The following is a 24,763-nucleotide window of genomic DNA, read 5'->3' on the forward strand; positions in this document are numbered from 1 at the left end:
CCTCGTCTGACCTAGCTGGGTTTGGTCGCCGCCACTGGCCGGAGCGCCGAAGCACCGGGGACGCTGACGCACAGGTTGCCCAGTCACAAGCGCTGCTCGCACCCAGAGCAAGTTAAATGGGTGGTTTCTGGTGAATGGGATTCTGAGAAAGTGTATGCTTGCGCCCCAGGGCCTAAAAAAATCAGGCACTGAATCTAACCCAAGGAAGGAAAGGGGAGAAACTTACTGAATGAAAATATTACCATAGTTTAAATGTTATTCTTTACACTCCTGTGACTGACATACTTCTGTGCAATATTCCGATGGTGTGGAAAGGCTAGAAAGTGATTGCGCATGTTCAGGAAACGGGCCATCAAGCTTTGTGAGTGTAGCCATCCCAACATCTACCTGCTGCGTCTACCCTAGGAAATTAGTACCTGCATGCAGATATTTTCTGGTTTGCATTTACAAACAAAAATCATAGTATCATTTAAGTTGTTTAAATCAACACTAGGAATAACTATTAATGGTTCACCCAATGCAGGAAAGTTTTAGCTAGGAAGCCTAGATAAGAAAATTGACTATACGTAATTTTTAAAAAGAATTTTAAATATACCATACCGCATGCTTTTTAAAAGAACTTTAAGGTATATATTCATGATGCGCCCAAATATTTGGGTAAAATTATTCTTTTTTTTTTTTTTGAGACGGAGTCTCGCTCTGTCGCCCAGGCTGGAGTGCAGTGGCGCAATCTCGGCTCACTGCAAGCTCCGCCTCCCGGGTTCACGCCATTCTCCTGCCTCAGCCTCCCGAGTAGCTGGGACTACAGGCGCCCGCTACCACGCCCGGCTAATTTTTTGTATTTTTAGTAGAGACGGGGTTTCACCGTGTTAGCCAGGATGGTCTCGATCTCCTGACCTCGTGATCCGCCCGCCTCGGCCTCCCAAAGTGCTGGGATTACAGGCGTGAGCCACCGCGCCCGGCCAAAATTATTCTTTTGAATTAATTTCTGTCAGTTTCAAGACCCTTAAAGGCCCATATAGAAATACATGTTAGTCATACTTCATTTTAAGACAAAATTAAGGCCAGCACGGTGGCTCATGCCTGTAATCCCAGCACTTTGGGAGGCTGACGCAGGCAGATCACTTGAGGCCAGGAGTTCGAGACCAGCCTGGCCAACATGGTGAAACCCTGCCTCTACTAAAAATACAAAAGTTAGCTGGGTGTGGTGGCGAGGCTGTAATCCCAGCTACTCGCGAGGCTAAGGAACGAGAAGCGCTTGAACACAGGAGGCAGAGGTTGCAAATGACCCGAGATTCCACCACTGCACTCCAGCCTGGGCCACAGAGTAAGACTCTGTCTCAAGAAAAAAAAAAAAATTAAGATAAAGTTTTCAGACCTGGCCGTTAATGACTGTATGCAAAAACTGAAAAATTTCTGAAAAATAAATTTTATTTTAATTTTCTTTTTAGCTCACCCAGATAAGTGAAAAGAATAAAATTTTATGATACCAGAAAAAATGAAAACATTTCCAGCAAGATCTGAAGGCACTACAGGAGGAGACTGAACAAAAATGGAGAAAACACACACGAAACTGATATGAAGAACATTTTTAAAAATGGATACTTAGTTGAATATAGCATTCTGTAATTATGCAAAGTAAAAACAAATCAAAACCCTATACATAGAGGCCAGGCACGGTGGCTCACGCCTGTAATCCTAGTACTTTGGGAGGCCGAGGCAGGTGGATCACCTGATGTCAGGAGTTCAAGAGCAGCCTGGCCAACATGGTGAAACCCTTCTCTACTAAAAATACAAAAATTAGCCGGGCATGGTGGCTCATGCCTGTAATCCCAGCTACCCAGGAGGCTGAGGCAGGAGAATTGCTGGAGCCAGGGAGGCAGAGGCTGCAGTGAGCCAAGATCATGTCACTGCACTTTAGCCTGGATGACAACGTGAGACTCCATCTCAAAAAAAAAAAAAACAAAAACCTATACATAGAAAATTGCTGGGCAAGGAGTGACAGCTCACTCCTGTAATCCCAACACTTTGGGAGGCAGAGGCCAAAGAATTGCTTGAGCCCAGGAGTTCAAGACCAGCCTGGGCAACATAGTGAGACCCTATCTCTATAAAAAAAAAAAATTTAAATTACACTGGGTGTGGTGGCTCACACCTGTAATCCCAGCACTTTGGGAGGAGGCCAGAGGATTGCTTGAGCCCAAGAATTTGAGACAAGCCTAGGCAACACAGGGAGCCCCTGTCTCTACAAACAATTTTTTAAAAATTAGCTGGATGTGATGGCACATGCCTGTGGACCTAGGTATTTGGGGGGCTGAGGTGGAAGGATTGCTTGAGCCCCGGGGTTCAAGGCTGCAGCGAGCCATGATCAGAGTGAGACCCCACTCTAAAAAAAAGAGAAAGAAAGAAAATAGCAGGAAAGTGTTCATTTGTTCTGGGTAGTAACATGGAATGTCTTTTATCTTGTATTTTAGTGTAATTTTCTAAATTTTATGTAACAAATTCAGAAAATTATAAATTTTATAATGAAAAATGGATTTTGTTTAAAAGTAAAATAAACTGATAAAATATACATATAAAGACACATGACAATAGAGTCCTCACTTGAAATAGGACTAAAACTAAAAAAAAGTTTCCTTAATTTTAGTCTAATTTTAAAAATATTTTAGATTGTGATGTTTCATATTTATAGGTCGGTTTATTTGCTAACTAAAGTTATATTGGGAGGCAGTGGTAAATTAAATAAAAATTCAAAATAAAGTTTTATTAGTTCCTAACCTCATCCTAATATTTTATCAAATTCTATTTGATAAGTTCAGATTAAAGCCAGCATTTTATAAATGTATTGCATTGTACAGAAATGAGTCATTTTAACTTGTAAGTTAGCATTGTTTTTGGAGCTAGCCATAGAATTTTAGAGAAAAAGGTCCTTCCTCATTTGGTCAGATGTTAGATGACTTTCCTCATTTTACAGATAAGTCACCAGTGCAAAGGAGACTGATTTGCAGAAGGTTAAAGGTTAAGTGACTCACAGCCTTCCAAGCCATTGCCCTCTGCCCTCCACCACAGGACCTTTCTTTTATTTTACCAGGCAAGAGTCACTGCCCAGTATTTATAAGGCCCCATATTGAGACTCCTGCTGAATGCCTGTGCACCAGTTGCAAAGAGCTGGTAAGGCCCCAGTATGCTACATTTCTTAGTGCTTACTCCAAAGGTGAACTCCAGAATTGTCAATTTTCCCTGGCAAGGTCAGGTTTCAGACAGGATTCACCATGGGCCTGGGGACATTTGGGTTACATATATAACAGATGTATTCAGTCTATCTATTTTCATTACCACTCCAAGTTAAGAAAATAACAGTGGAAGAGAGGTTATGTGCACAGTATTCCCCCACGGCCCAGCTCACAGCTATCAGGGCCTTTGACTAATTTGTCAAGAGAAAGTTCAGTCTATAATGGTGCAAACAGTTATTGTAAATAAAATAATGGAAACAGTTTAAAACTCTTCCTAAAGATTTCAGTATAAAAGGAAGGTGAGAGAAAGGAATATAGCTAGAGGCTATCTTAGGGTTCAGAGAAAATATTCATTTGGTTTGAATTAGACAGACTAGAACATGTGTGCATGCCGAGAGGACAAGCCAGAAAGAAAGGGTTATTGGTAGTGTCAGGTCCCTTAGGAAGCATAATGGAAATGGGATCCAGAGGAATTAGAATTAGAAAAGAAAAGGAAACTTAAGAATCCCTCACGCTCTTCTTTTCCAAATTGGGCCAGGCAGAATGGCTCCTGCAAAGAAAAGTGGCGAGAAGAAGAAGGGCTATTCTGCCATAAACGAGGTAGTGACCCAAGAATAAGCCGTCGGCATTCACAAGCGCATTCATAGAGTGGGCTTCAAGAAGTGTGTCCCTGGGGCACTCAGAGAGATCCGGAAATTTGCCATGAAGGAGATGGGAACTCCAGATGTGTGTGTTAATACCAGGTTCAACAAAGCTGTCTGGGCCAAAGGAATAAGGAATGTTCCATACCGCATCTGTGTGCAGTTGTTCAGAACATGTAATGAGGGTAAAGATTCACCAAACAAGCTCTATATTTTGGTACATTCCTGGTTACCTATATACTTGTTACCATTTTCAAAAATCTGCAGATAGTCAATGTGGATGAGAACTAACCACTGAGCATCAAATACATCAAATAAGTTATAAAATTGCCTTTATATATATTTTTTTTAAAAAAAGGAAATTGATATGGTTTTGCTGTGTCCCTACCCAAATCTCACCTTTTTTTTTTTTTTTTTGAGATGGAGTCTTGCTCTGTCGCCCAGGCTGGAGTGCAATGGTGTGATCTCAGCTCACTGCAACTTCTGCCTTGCGGGTTCAAGCAATTTTACTGCCTCAGCCTCCTGAGTAGCTGGGATTACAAGCACTTGCCACCATGTCTGGTAATTTTTGTATTTTTAGTAGAGACAGGGTTTTGCCATGTTGGCCAGGCTGGTCTCGAACTCTTGACCTCAGGTGATCCACCACCTCGGCCTCCCAAAGTACTAGGATTACAGGCGTGAGCTACGGCTCCCAGCCCATCTTGAATTGTACTTCCCATAATCCCCACGTGTTGCGGGAGGGACCTGGTGGGAGGTAATCGAATCACAGGGGTAATTATTCCTATGCTGCTGTTCTGATAGTGAGTTCTCACATGCTCTGATGGTTTCATAAGGGGCTTTTCCCCTTTTGCTCGGCACTTCTCCTTCCTGCCGCCATGTGAAGAAGGATGTGTTTGCTTCCCCTTCTGCCATGATTGTAAGTTTCCTGAGGCCTCCCTAGCCAGGCTGAACTGTGAGTCAATTAACCTCTTTCCTTTATAAATTACCCAGTCTCAGGTATGTCTTTATTAGCAGCATGAGAACAGACTAATACAGAAACTTTTTAAAAAATTGTAACAAAAGGGAAGGAAGTTGGATGTATCCTCATGGAGGTAAACGGATTTTTTGTTGTTGTTGTTGTTTGTTTTTGAGACAGAGTCTCACTCTGTTGCCCAGGCTGGAGTGCAGTGGCACAATCTCAGCTCGCCACAACCTCCACCTCCTGGATTCAAGCAATTCTCCTGCCTCAGCCTCCCAAGTAGCTGGGATTACAGGCGTGCATCACCATGCCTGGCTAACTTTTGTATTTTTAATAGAGATGGGGTCTCACCATGTTGCCTCAGCTGGTCTTGAACTCCTGGCCTCAAAGGGATCTGCCTGCCTTGGACTCCCAAAGTGCTGGGATTATAGGTGTGAGCCACCACACCTGGCCGAGGTAAATGTTTTAATTAGAGAAAATTGAAATAAATATCTGGCCCATAACTATACTTTCTCTCTGAAGTTGACGGATGTGCTGAGGGTATGGGTGTGAATGGCTGATTCAGGATTTGGGAAAATGATGAATATTTGAATAGACTTCTATTCGTTTTCTATTGCTGCCATAACAAACAGCCACAAACTTAGTGGTTTAAGACAACACAAGTATATTACATTTCTATGGGTCAGAAGTCTAAAATGGGTCTAGTGGTCGAAAATCAAAATGTCAGCCGGTCTGTGTTCCTTTCTGGAACCTTTTCAATCTTGTAGAGGCCACCTGCATTCCTTGGCTCTTGGCCTCTTTCTCCATCTTCAAAGCCAGCAGCATAGCAGCTCTGTGACCCTGCTTCTGTTATCACATCTTTGATTTTCTTCTGCCTCCCTCTTCCACCTTTAAGTATTGTTATAACAATAGGCCCACTGGGTAAGCCAGGATAATCTCCCTATTTTAAAGTTATTTGGGCCAGGTACATTCATCTGGGCAGGCTCACGCCTATAATCTCAGCACTTTGGGAGGCCGAGGGGGGTGGATTACGAGGTCAGGAGTTCAAGACCAGCCTGGCCAACATAGTGAAACACTGTCTCTACTAAAAATACAAAAATTAAGCGGGCATGGTGGCATGCGCCTGTAGTCCCAGCTGCTCGGGAGGCTGAGGCAGGAGAATCGCTTGAACCCGGGAGGCGGAGGTTGTGGTGAGCCAAGATTGTGCCACTGCACTCCAGCCTGGGCAACAGAGCGAGACTCCATCTCAAAAAAAAAAAGAGAGAGAAAATCATTAGATTAACAATCTTCATTTCATCTGGAACCTTAATTCTCCTTTGCTAAAGTAACCTATCATTCACATTCTAGGGAATAAGACATGGACACCTTTGAGAGGCCATTTTTCTGCTCACCACGAGGCCCCAAGGAAATGGAAGAGGATGCTAATGGAGGGACCCACTGGCACCCACTGAGTTGGTATGAAGAGTATTTTAAACTGAAACATTTAAGACACAGCAGATACAGAAAGAAGCCTTTCTGGAGCTTCCCTTATTTGACTAAAGCCAGAGCTTTCAGAGAGTGAAGCTGCCATAAATTCCCTCTTGGGGAGCTTCACTGCCAGTAAGGAGACTTTACTGCCAGGAAGAAAACTACACTGCCAGGAAGGAGACCACTTGCACCTGAATGACGAATTGCATAACCGAACATAATCACAAATTGTCGTACCATCATTTGTTTCCCTAAAAGCCCATTTGTCTTTCCACAAAAGTATATTTGCTTTCCCATAGATCCCTTTCTCTCCTCCTCCCTTTTCCCATATTATTGGCATATAAATTCTCATCCCTAACTGTACAGAGAGCCTCTGAATAAGTGTAAATAAATCTTGTCTATTCTCCTGTTAATCCATCTGTTGCCAATTAATTTACAGGCCCCCAAGCACTGGACCTAAGTTGGCAGAGGAAGTTTTTCCTCCCAACACTAATATGAGACATAGAGATCGCACAGCAACACCAAGGCCCCTACTACTTGGGATGGGACTCTGTAAACAGTGGTTTGAAAGCTGCAAATGGGCATGGCTTTCTCATTCACAAAGATGTGAAGGTAAAGGGTTAGATAAATTCTAGGGTACGGTTTTGTTGGGTGGGTAAGGCAATAGAAAGATGAAACAAAGGAGTCATGTGAGTGAAGGGATTCATCATCATAGGAAAGCGAAGCCAGGAATAGACAGAGAGAAAGAAAGTACATGGAGGGGTCACATGCAGATGGCAAAAGTTGAAACAGGAGGATCAGGTCACTGAGTGGGATACTGGCATTTAATATTCACATTCCAGGTTTTGATAAGGTCCCACGGTTTGAACACGAGAGTGAGGTTATGGAAATGAAGGGAAGTGTATTTGTTTTCTATTGCTTGAGTAACAAATTACCATCAAGTTAATGTCTTAAAACAATACCCATTTATTATCTCCCAATTGTGGAGGTCAGAAGTCTAGGCTAGGTTAGGCTTTGCTCAGGGTATCAACAGGCCAAGTCAAAGTGTCAGCCAGCTGAACTCTTAACTGGACACTCTTCTCTAAAGAACCAAGCAGAGTAAGGTTGTTGGCAGAATCCATTTCTTTTTGGTTCCAGGACTGAGTTTCCTCTGTCCTTGCTGAATGTCAACCAGGGGCACCCTCAGCTCCTCTTGGCTGCCTGCATTTCTTCCCATGTGGCCCCTCCACTTTCAAAACAGTTTGAGTCCTTCTCAAACTTCGAACCCAACTGTCCCTTCTGCCTTTTTTTTTTTTTTTTTTTTTGAGATGGAGTCTCGCTCTGTTGCCCAGGCTGGAGTGCAGTGGCACAATCTCGGCTCACTGCAACCTTCGCCTCCCAGGCTCAAGCATTTATCCTGGCTCAGCCTCCCAAGTAGCTGGACTACAGGCATGCGTCACCATGCCCAGCTAATTTTTGTTATTTTTAGTAGAGACGGAGGTTTCACCATATTGGCCAGGCTGGTTTAGAACTCCTGACCTCAGGTGATCCACCCACCTTGGCCTTCCAAAAGTGCTGGGATTATAGGCATGAGCCACTGCGCCCAGGCTCTTTCTGCCTTTTAAAGGGCTTATGTGATTAAATCAGGCCCACCTTTACAATCTTGGTATTTTACAGTCATCTGACTTAGGACTTTAGTTATAACTTCAAAATCCTTCAGATCAGTACCTAGATTAGTGCTTGATGAAATAACCAGGGAATGAACTGGAATTGTAGGGGTTAGGGGAGAGGGAGATCTTTAGAATTCTGCCTATCCTGGAGATGGAGTTGAGATCAGAGAGCACAGAAGCTAGGGTGATGGGATGATCATCAAAATAAACAGAGAAGTTACCAAGATACCAATAATCTTGGAGAGACGAGAAATGTCAAAAAGCAGGTGTCAAAGTCTTTTAGACATGGAAAGTGAACAGAAGGTGGGTTTTACACAGAGAGAGACAGCATCGGGGAGGGGGCAGGGGATTGTGGGGGTAGTAAGATCCCAGATGCTGGAGCCAGAACACCTTGGTTCATGTAATTTGCTTTGTACAGCAGACAAGAGACCAATTAAGAAGTAATTCATTTGGTTATAAAGTTTATTTAGGGCCAGGTGCAGTGGTTCACACCTGTAATCCCAGCGCTTTGGGAGGCTGAAGCAGGTGGATCACGAGGTCAGGAGATTGAGACCATCCTGGCCAACATGGTGAAACCCTATCTGTACTAAAAATACAAAAATTAGCTGAGCATGGTGGCATGCGCCTGTAGTCCCAGCTACTCAGGAGGCTGAGGCAGGAGAATCGCTTGAACCCAGGAGGCAGAGGTTGCAGTGAGCTGGGATCTCGCCACTGCACTCCACCCTGGTGACAGAGCTAGGCTTCCACTCAAAAAAAAAAAAAAGTTCATTTGGTTATAAAGTTTATTTGGTTATAAAGTTCACTTCTAAAAATTAGATTGCAGTGAAAAAAAAAAAACTACGTATTGATAATTAACCTGCAGAGTCAGATAGTACAGTAGAGTATATAACATTTGTCTCTGAAGATTAAGCTAAAAGGTTAAATGTTAAGAATTCACCAAACTACGTTTCAGTACCTATAAAAGTCTTTTGTTTAACTAAATTTTGTAGGGAAGTATAACATACATAAGTCTTTTGTTTAACTAAATTTTGTAGGGAAGTACAACATACCAAAAAAGTACAGGAAATCTAAGTGGACGGCTTGATATATATTTACGAAGTGAACACACCTGTATACCTGCCACTCAGATTAAAAAAAAAAAAGTGTATTAGCAATGCCACAGAAGCCTCCCTCAAGCTCCATCCCTTCCAAAGGTAACATCTATTACCATTAAAGGTCATCACTCCCAAAGGTCATCCCATCCATTCTGACTTCTATCATTATATATTAGTTGTGTCTGTTTAAAACTGTATATAAATGAAGTAGTTATCTTTTTTTTTTTTTTTTTTTTTTGGAGACAGGGTCTCACTCTGTCACGCAGGCTAGAGTGCAGTGGCACAGTCTCAGGTTACTGCAGCCATGGCCTCCTGGGTTCAAGCGATTCTTCTGCCTCAGCCTCCTGAGTAGCTGGGATTACAGGCATGCACCACCATGCCCAGCTAATTTTTGTATTTTTAGTAGAGATGGGGTTTCACCATGTTGGCCAGGCTGGTCTGGAACTCCTGACCTCGTGATCCACCTGTCTCAGCCTCCCAAAGTGCTGGCATTACAGGCATGAGCCATCATGCCCAACCAAGCAAGTAGTTACCATTTTGAGACTGTCTTCCTTTGTTGAATATTATCTGCATGAAATTCATATATTTTGCAGGTCATAAAGGCTTATTCATTCTTATCTTTATGAGGATTCCACTGTATGAGTACAGTGTAATTTATTTATCTACTCTTGATGGGCCTTTGGGTCCTTTCCAGTTTGGCAATACACCCTAAAGTGTTAGATTAGAAAAGAGTTCTAATGGTCAGTTAAACCCATCATCCACAAGTATGGCTAAATGGAGGCCCAAAATGTGAAACTATTTTCTCCCTTTGATTATGCTCCAAATGGCACAAACAAAACAGAAAAAATAGCAAGAAGATCAATATTGTAGAAGAAAGTAAGTAAACGATGATTCCGTTTCTCCCTCAAGCAGATGTCATCTAACCCCTCATTAAGCAGTGTTTTTTTGAAGGCTCCCTTACATTAGGTCCCATGTTTGGCACTAAAGAAGAGAAACAAGACACAGGTCCAGGCACAGTGGCTCACACCTGTATTCCCAGCACTTTGAGAGGCCGAGGTGGGTGGATCACCTGAGGTCAGGAGTTCGAGACCAGCCTGGCCAACATGGTGAAACCCCGTCTCCACTAAAAATACAAAAATTAGCCAGGCATGGTGGCATGCGCCTGTAGTCCCAGCTACTCGGGAGGCTGAGGCAGAAGAATGGCTTGAACCCGGGAGGCGGAGGTTGCAGTGAGCCGAGATTGTGCCACTGCACTCCAGCCTGAGTAGCAGAGTGAGACTCCGTCTCAAAAAAAAAAAAAAAAAAGCTGCATTTTTAAACCTTTTTTTCTTTCCTCCTTTCTTGCCAGTCTCAAGACACAGCTTTGAGATAAACCACAGATGTGTTTTCTGTTGTCTTGAAATATGACTTTGAATGTGTTTTAACACTCTATTCCCTTCCCTTTCCCACCTTATGCTCTCATGCCTTATGCACATTTATTTACCTGGATGCTTGTTAAGCTCACATCATACTCACTTATCTGGTCATATATTTCTTTAGAAGCTTCAGGGGCCTAATCCTGACACAAAAACAGGCACTTTTGGGATTCTCTTCCCAGCCGGAGATGACTTCTAGGCCAGGGTTCACTCCCAGATAGATATTGACTGCAAGACTGACTGGGATTGATTTGTAACTTGGATGAGCCCACGAAGGTGCTGGCCCCTTCACCAGATGGAACAATAATTCAAGATAAGCTACTAGGGCAAGCCCACACCACCTGGCACCTACTAGCCCCCTTGCCTCTCTGGCATTCAAAGCCCCTCTTCTGAAACCCCTGCCCTCTCTCCAGAAATTGTAAAGTGGAAATTTTTGTAAGGTATTCTGACCACTTTCCTCCTTGCTGGCAATGGATAATAAAATTCACTCTTTATCATACCTCACTCTTGTTATTTTGTCTTCATTCCACAGGCAGTGAGCAACTGGCTCCTCTTTCAGTTATAAACCTAATGTTTTAGAAAGGTTAATCTTATCAACCTAAATGCCCATAATTAGCAGATGGGATAAAGAAAATGCACTGGTATATATGTATACATCATGAGGGTGTAAGACATATACACCATGAAGTACTATGCAGCCATAAAAAGGAATGAGATCATGTCTTACAGGAACATGGATGGAGCCGGAGACTATTATCCTTAGTAAACTAACACAGGAACAGAAAACCAAATATCACATGTTCTCACTTATAAATGGGAGCTAAAGGATGAGAACTCATGAACACAAAGAAGGAAACAACAGACACTGGGGTCTACTTGAGGATGGAGGTTGGGAGGAGGGAGAGATGCAGAAAAAATAACTTGGGTACTGGGCTTAATACCTGGTTGATGAAATAACCTGCACAACAAACCCTCATGACACGAGTTTACCTATACAACAAACCTTCACATATACCCCGAACCTAAAGTAAAAGTTAAAAAAAAAAAAGAAAGGTTATTCTGTTCATGTATAGAATGGATGGGGGGATGTGGGAAGGCAGAGATCAGTCTGGAAATTTAAAAAAAAATGATTGAACTAAAGAGATGACTTAAACTGAGAAAAGAGGCATCAAAGAAACATTGTAAATGAAGAATTTACAGAAGCTGGTGACTGAGAACACTGAAGGTGAAAGACAAAGAAGCTAGAGATGACTTCAAGGTCTGAAAATCTTGGGGTTTCACAAACGGAAATTACGAGGTATAGGAAAGCGTGTCTTACATCTCAGGATATTTCCATATATTGCCTAGTTCAGTGCCTTGAACACAAGGAATACTCAGTAAATATTTGTTGTCTGAATAATAAAAGTGAGCTTATCTTACGTAATTCAGGAACCTATCTACCCTCACCTGAATCTGCCTTGCTGTGAAAATGGAGAAGAGTTTCACGAAAGACTGACCTTTCATATGATCCATTTCTGACTACTATAAACATTTTATTGCCTATAGAGAAGATTTTATTTATGGGAGCAATTAAAATTAAAGCTCAATCAGCATTAAATAAAGTTATGATTCATTATACAGTGACTTGGAATTTTTTCACATCTGGTTGGCATACTTAATATATGATGTCAACATCTCACCTAAAACTACATTTTAGTCTTCCCTCTGTCATCATAATATTAGACCAAGAAACATTATACTGTGTGTGACAAAGCCATCAGCCAATCTATTTTCTTTAATTCTTAATTTTAATTTTTGTGGGTACATAGTAGGTGCATATATTTATGTATACATGAGATGTTTTGATACAGGCATGCAATGTATAATAATCACATCATGGCAAATGGGGTATTCATCTCCTCAAGATTTTATCCTTTGTGTTACAAACAATCCAGTTATACTCATTTCATTATTATAAAATGTATAATTAAATTATTATTGGCTGGGTGTGGTGGCTTACGCCTGTAATCCCAGCACTTTGGGAGGCCGAGGCTGGTGGATCACCTGAGGTCAGGAGTGCAAGACCAGCCTGGCCAACATGGTGAAACCCTGTCTCTGCTAAAAATACAAACAATTAGCCGGGCGTGGTGGCAGATGCCTGTAATCTCAGCTACTCAGGAAACTGAGGCATGAGAATTGCTTGAACCTGGAAGGCGGAGGTTGTAGTGAACCAAGATGGTGCCCCTGCACTCCAGCCTGGGGGATAGAGGGAGACTCTGTCTCCCAAAAAAAAAAAATTATTATTATTGACTATGGTAACCCTATTGTGCTATCAAATACTAGGTCTTATTCATTCTATATTTTTGTAGCCGTTAACTATCCCCACCTCCTTCTTACCCCCTAATACCCTTCCCAGTCTCTGATAACCATCCTCCTACTCCCTATCTCCATTTCAATTGTTTTGATTTTTAGATCTCACGAATGACTGAGAATATGCAATGTTTGCCTTTCTGTGCTTGGCTTATTTCACATAGCATCATGACTTCCAGTTCCATCTATGTTGTGGCAAATAACAGGATCTCATTCTTATATATGGCTATATAGTACACCATTATGTATGTGTACCACATTTTATTTATCCCTTCATCTGTTGACAAACACTTAGGTTGCTTCCTAATTTTGGCTATTGTGAACCGTGCTGCAACAAAATGGGAGTGCAGATATCCATTTGATATAATGATTTCCTTTCTTTGGGGTATATACCAAGCAGTGGGTTTGCAGGCTTATATGGTACCTCTATTTTTAGTTTGTTGAGGAGCCTCCAAAATGTTCTCCATAGTGATTGCACTAATTTACATCCTTTGAACAATGTACAAAGGTTCACTTTTCGCCACATCCTTGCCAGCATTTGTTATTATCTGTCTTTTGGATAAAAGCCATTTTAACTGAGGTGAGAGGATATCTCATTGTAGTTTTGATTTGCACTTCTCCCATAATCAATAATGTTGAGCACCTCTTCATATGCCTGTTTGCCATTTGTGTGTTGTCTTTTGAGAAATGGCTATTCAAATCTTTGGTCCATTTTAAAATCAGATCATCAGATTTTTTTTCCTATAGAGTTGTTTGAGCTCCATATATACTCTGGATATTAATCCCTTGTTAGCTAGGTAGTTTGCAAATATTTTCTCCCTCTCTGTGGGTTGTCTCTTCACACTGTTGTTTCGTTTGCTGTGCAGAAGCTTTTTTACTTCATATGATCCTATTTGTCCATTTTTGCTTGGTTGCCAGTGCTCGTGGGGTATCACGCAGGAAATTTTTGCTGAGTCCAATCTCATAGAGAGTTTCCCCAGTGTTTTCTTAGAGTACTTTCATAGTTTGAGGTCTTAGATTTAACTCTTTAATCTGTTTTGATTTGAATTTTGTACATGGCAAGAGATAGGGGTCTAGTTTCATTTTTCTGCATATGGATACCCAGTTTTCCCAGCACCATTTGTTGAAGAGGTGGTCTTTTCCCCAGTGTATGTTCTTGGCACCTTTGTCAAAAGTGAGTTCACTGTAGGTGTGTGGATTTGCTTCTGGGTTCTCTATTCTGTTCCATTTGTCTATGTCTATTTTTATGCCAGTATGATTCTATTGGTTACTATATCTCTGTGGTAAAATCAGAAGTCAGGTAATGTTATGTCCTCCAGTTTTGCTCTTTTTGCTGAGGATAGCTTTGGCTATTCTGGGTCTTTTGTGGTTCCATATAAATTTTAGGATTGTTTTTTCTATTCTATTGAAGAATGTCATTGATATTTTGATAGAGATTGAATTGAATATGTAGATTATTTGGGGTACTATGAACACTTTAATAATATTGATTTTTCCAATCTATGAACATGAAATATCTTTCCATTTTTTGGTGTCCTCTTCAATTCCTTTCATCAGGGTTATATAGTTTTCATTGTAGAGATCTTTTACTTCTTTAAGTTAATTCCTGGGTATTTAATTTATTTGTCACTACTGTAAGTGGGATTTCATTTTCAGATTGTTCACTGTTGGTACATAGAAGTACTACTGATTTTTGTATGTTGATTTTGTATCCTGCAACTTTGTTGAATTTGTTTATCAGTTCTAATAATTATTTTGTGGAGTCCTTAGGTTTTTCCAAATATAAGATCATCACATCTGCAAACAAGGATAATTTGACTTCTTTCCAATTTGGATGATCTTTATTTCTTGTCTTGACTGATTGCTCTAGCTAGGACTTCCAGTACTATGTTGAATAACAGTGGTGAAAGTGGACATCTTTGTTGTGTTCCAGGTCTTAGAGAAAAGGCTTTCAGTTTCTCCCCATTCAGTATGTTACTAGCTGCGGGTCTGTCATAAATGACTTTCATTATATTGAGATATGTTCCTTCTATACCCAGTTTTCTAAAAAGGTTTTTGTCATGAAGGGATGTTGAAAGTGATCAAATGCTTTTCCAGCATCAGTTGAAATAATCATATGGTTTTTGTCCTTCATTCTGTTAACATGATATATCGCAATGATTGATTTGCATATGTTGAACCATCCTTGCATCCCTAGAATAAATTCCACTTGGTGATAATGAATGATCTTTTTTAACGTATTGTGAATACAGCTTGCTAATATTTTGTTGAGGATTTTGCATCAATATTTATCAGAGATATTTCCCTGTAGTTTCATTTTTTTGATGTGTCTTTGATTTTGGTATCAGGGTAACACTGGCCTCACAGAATGAGTTTGGAAGTATTCCCTATTTTTTGAAATAATTTGAGTAGGATTGGTATTAGCTCTTCTTTAAATGTTTGATAGAATTCAGCAATGAAGTCATTGGGTCTAGGCTTTTCTTTAGTGGAGTCTGGTGCACCCAGATACATAAAGCAAATATTATTAAAGCTAAAGAGCTAGGCCCCAGTACAATAATAGTTGGAGACTGCAATACCCCCAAGATTGTTGGGTCTTGCTTTTTTTTTTTTCACTCTTGTTGACCAGGCCGGGGTGCAATGGCGCGATCTCAGCTCACTGCAACCTCCACCTCCCAGGTTCAAGCAATTCTCCTGCCTCAGCCTCCCGAGTAGCTAGGATTACAAGTGTGGCTAATTTTTGTATTTTTAGTAGAGATGGGGTTTCATCATATTGGCCAGGGTGGTCTTGAACTCTCGACCTCATGTGATTCACCCGCCTCAGCCTCCCAAAGTGCTGGGATTACAGGCGTCAGCCACCACACCTGGCCAGGTTTGCTTTTTTTTTTTTTTTTAAATCCATTCAGCCATTCTACGTCTTTTGATTGGAGAATTTGGTCCATTTACATGCAATGTTATTATTGCTAAGTAAGGACTTAGTCCTGCCATTTTATTTATTTTCTTGTTTTTTTGTTTGTTTGTTTGTTTGTTTTGTCTTTTTGTGTGTGTGTGGTCTTCTTTCTTTCCTTACTGTCTTCCTTCTAGTGAAGGTGATTTTCTCTGGTGATATGATTTAATTTGTTGCTTTATTTTTCTTGTGTTTGTTGTATGTTTTAGGGTTTGGGGTTACTATGAGGCTTGCAAATACTACCTTATAACCCATTATTTTAAGCCGATAAGATTTTTAGATTCCACAAATGAGTGGGATAAACCTTCCAGGTCACTAATTCTTTATACAGTTGTATTAACCTCCTGTTTAATCTTCTATCCATTTGAATTCTTAATTTCAATTATCAGGGTTTTAATTTCTATTATTTTTATTTTTAATTTTAGAGATGGGGTCACTCTCTGTTGCCAGGCTGAAGTGCAGTGGCACAATTCATAGCTCACTGCAGCTTCAAACTCCTGGATTCAGGGAAGCCTCCCATCTCAGACTCCAGAGCAGCTGGGACTACAAGTGTGTGCCAATATGCCCTGCTAATTTTTTTTTTTTTTTACAACTTTTTTGGAGACAAGGTCTCACCACACATTGCCCAGGCTGTTCTCACACTCCTGGCCTCAAGCCATCCTCCTGCCTCAGCCTCCAGAGCAGCTGGGACTACAGGCACACACCACCACACCTGGCTAGGGTTTTTATTCTAAAAGTACTATTTCGTTCTTTTTCAAATTGGCTAATTATTTGATTGTCTCCTGTTCTTCCTCATGTTTTCAATGCCGTCTTCACATTTTAAAACATTTCAAGCAGAGTTATTTACTTTAATTCTGATAATTATAATATCCAAAGTCTTTGTGTTTCTGGTTGTATTATCTAGGGCTTGCTTGATCTCTTTTTTTATTATTATGAATTTTTTGTTGGCTGCCTCTCTGTAGAAATTCTTTGAGGATTGAGGAGGATACATTTATCTGGGAAAGTTTGTGTTTGCTTTAAGACACCTGGGAATATTACCCATCCTGACAGCCTTTGAATTACAGACATGTGGGGCCCAGCATGATGGCATGTGCCTGTAATCCCAGCTACTCAGAAGGTCGAGGCAGGAGGATCACTTGAGGCCAAAGGAGTTCCAGGCCACAGTGTGCTCTGATTGTGCCTGCAAGTGGATTCTGCACTCCAGCCTGGGCAACATGGCAAGACCCCATCTCTAAAATAAAATAAATAAGGCTGGGTGCGGTGGCTCATGCCTGTAATCCCAGCACTTGGGAGGCCAAGGCACATGGATCACCTGAGGTCAGGAGTTCGAGACCAGCCTGGCCAACATGGTGAAACTCCGTGTCTACTAAAAATACAAAAATGAGCTGGGCATGGTGGCAGGTGCCTGTAATCCCAGCTACTCGGGAGGCTGAGGCAGGATAATCCTTGAACTCGGGAAGCAGAGGTTGCAGTGAGCCAAGATCACACCACTGCCCTCCAGCCTGGGCAACAAGAGCAAAGCTCCGTCACACACACACACACAAAATTGCTGGGCGTAGTGGCTCATGCCTATAATCCCAGCACTTTGGGAGGCGGAGCTGGGCAGATCACCTGAGACCAGCCTGGCCAACCTGGTGAAACCCCGTCTCTACTAAAAATACAAAAATGAACCAGGCACAGTGGCACCCGCCTGTAATCCCAGCTTACTCAGGAGGCTGAAGAAGGAGAATCGCTTGAACCAAGGAGGCAGAGGTTGCAGTGAGCCAAGTCACGCCACTGCACTCCAGCCTGGGAGACAGAGCAAGACTCTGTCTCAGGGAAAAAAAAAAAATAATTAATTAATTAAATTAATAAGTAAATAAAGTATAGACTTGTGGTTTTTCAATCATACAAAGAATGTAGATTCAGATCCCAAACCACTTAAGATCTGGTCAGTGGCTACAAATTCTTAGAGGAGGCTTTATTTCTTCTTTTTTTAAACTTCCATTCATAGCCCAGCCCAAGATGGAAATGTATTCTCTATTTTGCAGGAGGGGTTTTTTTCTGGCTTGCCCATTCTGAGCTCCAGACAGTACGCATGAAGATAAACTTTCATTCTGTGTGGATTCAGGGCTTTGTTCCCTGTCTTCTCTGTGTAGTGAACTTTTTAGGTCATAAATAGCATTGTAGGGCTGAAGGCACACAGGGACTTTGAAGGGTAGCTTAATTGCCTGGTCTCTGCTCCTGTTCCATTACTGATCTTAGTGGACTCATCTAAACATTGAAAAGCAGTTTTTAACACATTAAGTATTTTTCATTATTATGTAGGTCAAGTGGTTTCAGGATTTCTAACACTGAAATATTGCTAAAAATGGAAGTCCTCAATTGTATTGGTCATCATATTCACTTTTTCTTGTTATTATGGAAATTTTGAAACATCTCCAAAGTAGAAAGTATAGTATGACAAACCCCTGTGTATCAATCTTCAACTAGTGGCCAATCTTTGTTTCACTGATACCTGCCTTTTTTCCCTCTTTCCCACAGATTATTTTGAAACAAATTTCAGAAAGCAAACTACTACACAATTGATTTACTTAGGAAATGGAATTATGTTCTGTGTGATTGCATCTAAATAGTTTCATTAACCACATCCTTTTGCCTTCCATTGTTTACTGTAAAATTATGAATCTAAAAACTTGAGTAGATTCAGGTCCAATCACTTGACAATAATGCATTCTAGGTGTTGTATACTTCCATTAGGAAGCTCCGAATGCCTAATTTTATTCATAACTATTTTCAGATATCTATAAAAGATATGGATTCTATTTTTCAAGCAAACCCCAACACTATTATCACATCTAAACAATGGACAATTTATTTTTACATTTATTTTATTTTGGTGGAAGTGCCAGGGATTGAAATTTTCTCAATAGCATGAAATATCCAGTCATTGTTCAAATATCTCTAATTTTTGGCCAGGCATGGTGGCTCATACCTGTAATCCCAACACTTTGGGAGGCTGAGACGGGAAGATCACTTTAGCCCAGGAGTTTGAGAACAGCCCGGGAAATGTAGCGAGACCCTGTCGCTACAAGAAAAAAGAAAACAAATATCACTGATTGTCTCATAATTTTTAATGTTTAAATTTTCAAATCAAAATCCAAATAATGTCCATATTACTTTTGGCCGATGTGTCTCAGACTTGTTTAGTTAAAGGATCCCACTCACACTCTCTTATTTCCCCCTTACAGTTTGTTATGGACAGAAGTGTGTCCTTGAGAAATTCATGTTGAAGTGCTATCTTCAATACCTCAGAATGTGACTGTATTTGTAGACACGGTTTTTGAAGAAGTGATTAAATTAAATGAGGTCTTTAGGGTGGGCCTTAATCCAACCTGACTGGTGTTTTTTTTTTTTTTCTTTTTCTTTTACTTTAAGTTCTGGGGTATCTGTGCAGAATGTGCAGGTTTGTTACATAGGTATATACATGCCATGGTGGTTTGCTGTACCTATCAACCCGTCATCTAGGTTTTAAGCCCCGGATGCATTAGGTATTTGTCCTAATGCTTTCCCTCTCCTTGCTCCCTACTCCCCAACAGGCCCTGGTGTGTGATGTTCCCCTCCCTGTGTCCATGTGTTCTCACTGTTCAACTCTCACCTATGAGTGAAAACATGCAGTGTTTGGTTTTCTGTTCCTGTGTTACTTTGCTGAGAATGATGGCTTCCAGCTTCATCCATGTCCCTCCAAAGGACATGAACTCATTCTTTTTTATGGCCACATAGTATTACAGACATGCGCCACCACGCCCAGGTAATTTTGTAATTTTAGTAGAGACAGACAGGGTTTCTCCATGTTGGTCAGGCTGGTCTGGAACTCCTGACCTCAAGTGATCCACCCGCCTCAGCCTCCCAAAGTGCTGGGATTACAGGCGTGAGCCACCATGCCCGGCTGATGATAGTTTCTTTTGCTGTGCAGAAGCTCTTCAGTTTACTTAGATCCCATTTGTCAATTTTGGCTTTTGTTGCAATTGCTTTCGGTGTTTTTGTCATGAAGTCTTTGCCCATGCCTGTGTCCTGAATGGTATTGCTTAGGTTTTCTCCTAGGGTTTTTATGGTTTTGGGTTTTACATTTAAGTCTTTAATCTATCTTGAGTTAATTTTTGTATAAGGTGTAAGGAAGGAGTCCAGTTTCAGTTTTCTGCATATGGCTAGCCAGTTTTCCCAGCACCATTTATTAAATAGGGAATCCCTCCCCATCGCTTGTTTTTGTCAGGTTTGTGGTGTTCTTATATGAAGAGGAAATTCGGAAACACGAAGAGACACAGTGAGAAAACAAATTTCTGTTGTTTAAATCAAGTATTATACTTTATTATGGCAGCCCAGCAAACTACTACACAATTGATTTACTTAAGAAACAGATTGTTATGTTCTACATGATTGCGTCTTAATAGTTTCATTAACCACATCCTTTTGCCTTCCATTGTTTACTGCAAAATTATAAATCTAAAAACTTGGGTAGATTCAAGTCCAATCATTTGACAAGAGTACATCCTAGGTGTTGTATACTTCCATTAGGAAGCTCCAAATGCCTGATTTTCTCTCTTCTTTTGATGATTATTACTAGACCCATTAAGTATTTCATTAGGGGTTACAAATGTGTAGTAGGCTAAATTTATAATTCCTTCTTCATTTATTAGCTGGAAATTTTATTTAAAGAGAACACTTCATTAAGAATTTGTTCACCTCAAGGTCCAGTATGTTCAAAACAGGCAGAGTAACTGCTAGATTCTTTTCTTTTATTTGTTTTCAAAATAACAAGTGTGATTCTATATCACAATCCAAAGGTGACTGGCCAATGAATTGTTTATCTTCATAGACTCATGGATTTAAACACATAATGTATTTACTACATTGCAGTTATTCTTATTGATTCCCAAAATATCTTGGCCAGTGGAAGGCCCTTCAAATTGCCTTCAAGTTAGTAGTCTCCGCGTGCATTCTTGCTTTCTAGCATAACAACATGTTCCAGGCTCATTTTTCATTTCCTGCCTCAGATCTGGAACCAACCATTTATCTAAGAAGCTCTTATGCCTTTGAGTGAGAAATAGCATTTAAGAAGCATAATTTGTATTCTTCTATTTTATTTCTGAAACAAAAATATCTGAAGCAAGCACGGCATTATGTTATGATTGGATAATGGTTGTGGGGATACTACAGACATTTGCTATGTTATTCATCCTTTGTGTATGTCATGTTTCCAATACTCCATATATAACAACCCTTGTGAAAAATTCCTCACAGAGTTCTCTACAGAAAAATGTTTCTCCTGATGTACTGATAGTAATGATTAGAAAATTAGTCCGTAAATGCTCTGTCTACAGATCTAATTTTTGTGTTTAATTATTATGATTATTCTCGTTTTTTTTTCTTTTTTTGTGGAGACAGGGTCTTGCCATGTTACCCAGGCTTGTCTTGAACTCCTGGAATCAAGCAATCTACCTGCCTTGGCCTCACAAAATGCTGGGATTACAGGTGTGAGCCACTGTACCCAGCCTGATAGGATTATTGATTATTCTTAACCCAGTATTTACTGATATCATTTCCTCCTCTCCTGTTCTCTTTATAATTAATCTTTTTATCTCATGTCATCTTTTATCAACTCCTTTAATGAAAGCTATTAACTTACTTTCAATAGGCAGATAATAAATACAGTAATGAAACCAAAGAGAATGCTTTCTTTGTGTGTGTGTGTGACAGAGTCTCACTCTTTCACTCAGGTTGGAGTGTGATGGCCCAGTTACAGCACACTACAGCCCCAACCTCCTGCACTCAGGTGATCCTCTCACCTCAGCCTCTCACATAGCTGGGACCATAGGCACATGCCAGCACACCTGGCTAATTTTTTTTTTTTTTTTTGTAAATACAGGGTCTCAATATGTTCCCCAGACTGGTCTTGAGCTCCTGGACTCAAGCAGTCCTCTCGTCTTGGCCTCCTACTTCTGGGATTATAGGTATAAGCCACTGTACCCACCCTCTACAAATTTTAAAGTAAATCTAATTTTAAATGTCACATCTTCCCTAATAATGAAATATGCTTATTCTATACTTAATTTCCTGAAGTGATAGTATTTCTCTATGAGCCATAAATGGTGTCAAGTTATAGCAAGTATTCTCCACCATTAAAGAAGTCAAGTTAGATAATGTCCACGAACATTAGTTGAAAAATACTACTTAACACCAAAACCCAGCTAATCAAAAGAGATTAAAAGAGCTATGGAAAAGAGAAGCAAAAAGACTGGTAACACATTAAATACATTTATATAAAAATGAATGGCCGGGCGCAGTGGCTCACGCCTGTAATCCCAGCACTTTGGGAGGCCAAGGTGGGCGGATCACAAGGTCAGGAGATCGAGACCATTCTGGCTAATACGGTGAAACCCTGTCTCTACTAAAAATACAAAAAAAATTAGCCGGCGTGGTGGCGGGCGCCTGTGGTCCCAGCTACTCCGGAGGCTGAGGCAGGAGAATGGCGGGAACCCAGGAGGCGGAGCTTACAGTGAGCCGAGATTGGCCACTGCACTCCAGCCTGGGCGACAGAGTGAGACTCCGTCTCAAAATAAAAAAAATTTTAAAAAAGGAAGAATATTACCCTTGTGGAAATTATGATTATATTGTAGAACATAATTGAAATATTATAAACAAATATTTTTATGTAATAAAAACTAAGCGGGAGAGACAGGAGGTGGAACAAGATCACTGAATTGGAGCCTCCATCAATTGTCCTCCCCACGGGAACACCAAATTGAACCACTATCCACCCCAAAAAGCACCTTCACAAGCACCAAAAATCAGATGAACGATCATAGTATGGGTTTTAACTTCATATCATTGAAAGCAACACTGAAGAGGGTAGGAAAGACAGTCTTGAATTGCGGACACCACCCCTCCCCAATCTCTCTCGGCAGTGGCCGCATACCATGGAGAGAGAATCTGTGTGTTGGGGGAGGGAGAGCACAGTGATTATGGGACTTCGCATTGCAACTCAGTGCTGCCCTGTCTCAGTGGAAAGAACACAGGGCAGAATCAATGCTGATGAAGACAGCATTTAGACCAGAGGTAACCAGAGGGAATTTGCCTATCCCAGTTGTCAGGACCAGAGTTCCAGCAAGCCTTATCACCGTGAACTAAAGTGCTCTGGGGTTCTAAATAAACTGGAAAGGCAGAATAGGCCACGAAAACAGCAATTCCTGGAAAAGTTTTGGTGCTATGCTGGGCTCAAAACCAGTGGACTTGAAGGGCAACATGACCTAGTGAGACACCAGCTAGGGCAGCTAAGGGAGTGCTTGCACCAACCCTTACCCAAGCTCAGGCAGTGCAGCTCACAGCTCTGGGAGAAACTCCTCCCTTCCACTTGAGCAGGGGCAAGGGAAGAGTAAAGATGACTTTGTCTTGCAACTTCAATACCAGCTCAACCACAGTAGAATAGGGAACCAGTCAGAGTTGTGAGGCCCTAGCTCTTGGATAACATTTCTAGAAACACCCTGAGCCAAAAGGGAAATTGCTGCCTTGAAGGGAAAAACACAGTCCTGGCAGGATTTATCACCTGCTGACCAAAGAGCCCTTGGGCCCTCAATAATCAGTAGCGGTACCCAGGCAGTACTTGTTGTAGGCACGGGGTGAGACTCAGAGACTTGCTGGCTTAAGCTGTGACTCAGCACATTCCTAGCTGTGGTGGCTATGGGGAGGGGCTACTTCTGCTTAAGAAAAGGAGTACTCTCAAGTGTAATGAAGACTTTGTCTTGCAGCGTAGGTACCAGCTCAGCGCAGTGAGGTAGAGCACCAAATGGGCTCTTGGGGTCCCTGATTCCAGGCCTTGGTTCTTAAACAATATTTCGGGACCTGCCCTAAGCCAGAGGGGAGCCCTCTGCCTGAAGGGAGAGTCCCAAACCTAGCAGTATTCAATACAAGCTGACTGAAGAACCCTGGGGCAGGCAGTACTTGCCACAGGCCTGGGACAGTACTGGGCAGTAGGGAGAGACTCCTCTGCTTGTGGAAATGAGAGGGAAGTGCGAAGGACTTTGTCTTATTGCTTGGGCTCCAGCACAGCCTCAGTGGAATACAGAACCTGGTAGACTCCTAAGTTTTCCAACTGCAGTCCCTGGCTCCCAGACGACATCTATGGACCTGCCCAGGACAGGGAGAACTTGCTGCCCTGAAGGGATGGACACAACCTGGCCGACTTCACCACCTGCTGATTGTCGAACCCTAACACCTTGAGTCAACATAGGTGGTAGACAGGCAGTAGTTACCATGGGCCTTAGGCAACACCCAGTGCTATGCTGGCTTTAGGTCTGACCTAGTGCAGTCCCAGTGGTGGTAGCCACAGGGGTGCTTGTGTTACCCCTCTCCTAGCTCCAGGCGGCTGAGCACAGAGAGAGAGAGACTCCATTTGTTTGGGAGAACATAAAGGAAGAGAACAAGAGTCTCTGCCTGGTAATTCAGAGAATTCTTCCGCATCTTATCCAAGACCACAAGATTTTACCTCTGTGAGTCTGCAAGAGCCACAACGCAACAGGGCTTGGGGTGCCTCCTAATGAAGATATGACTACAGTGACAAAAAACTTAGATTACAACATCCAACTCCCACCGTACACCTGGAAAGCCTTCCCAAGAAGGATAGGTACAAACAGGCCCAGACTACAATAAATACTTATTTTCAATGCTCAGATGCTGATGAACATCCTCAAGCATCAAAACCAACCAGGAAAACATGACCTCACTAAATGAACTAAATAAGGCACCAAGGACAAATCATGGAGAGACAGAGAGATATGACCTTTCTTTCAAACAGAAAATTCAAAATAGCTGTTTTCAGGAAATTCAATGAAATTCAGGATAACACAAAGAAGGAATTTACAATCCTATTTATAGGAATCAGAGTCCTAAAAATGTAACAAAACAATTGAAATAACTAAAAGGAATCAAACAGAAATTATGGAGTTGAAAAATGCAATTGACATACTGAATAATGCATCAG

The 24,763-nt window shown here is 41.3% G+C and overlaps 1 protein-coding gene and 1 pseudogene across 1 annotated transcript in view; one reads left to right on the forward strand and one right to left on the reverse strand.

Moving 5' to 3' along the window:
- The window catches only part of ABCG2 (ATP binding cassette subfamily G member 2 (JR blood group)), a 143,511-nt gene that overhangs the window by 67,452 nt on the left and 51,296 nt on the right, over positions 1-24,763 (reverse strand). The window lies entirely within an intron of this gene.
- Positions 59-6,690, forward strand: LOC129397611 (large ribosomal subunit protein eL31-like; annotated as a pseudogene).

This window comes from Pan paniscus, chromosome 3 (genome assembly GCF_029289425.2).
Source record: "Pan paniscus chromosome 3, NHGRI_mPanPan1-v2.0_pri, whole genome shotgun sequence".
NCBI lineage: Eukaryota > Metazoa > Chordata > Mammalia > Primates > Hominidae > Pan > Pan paniscus.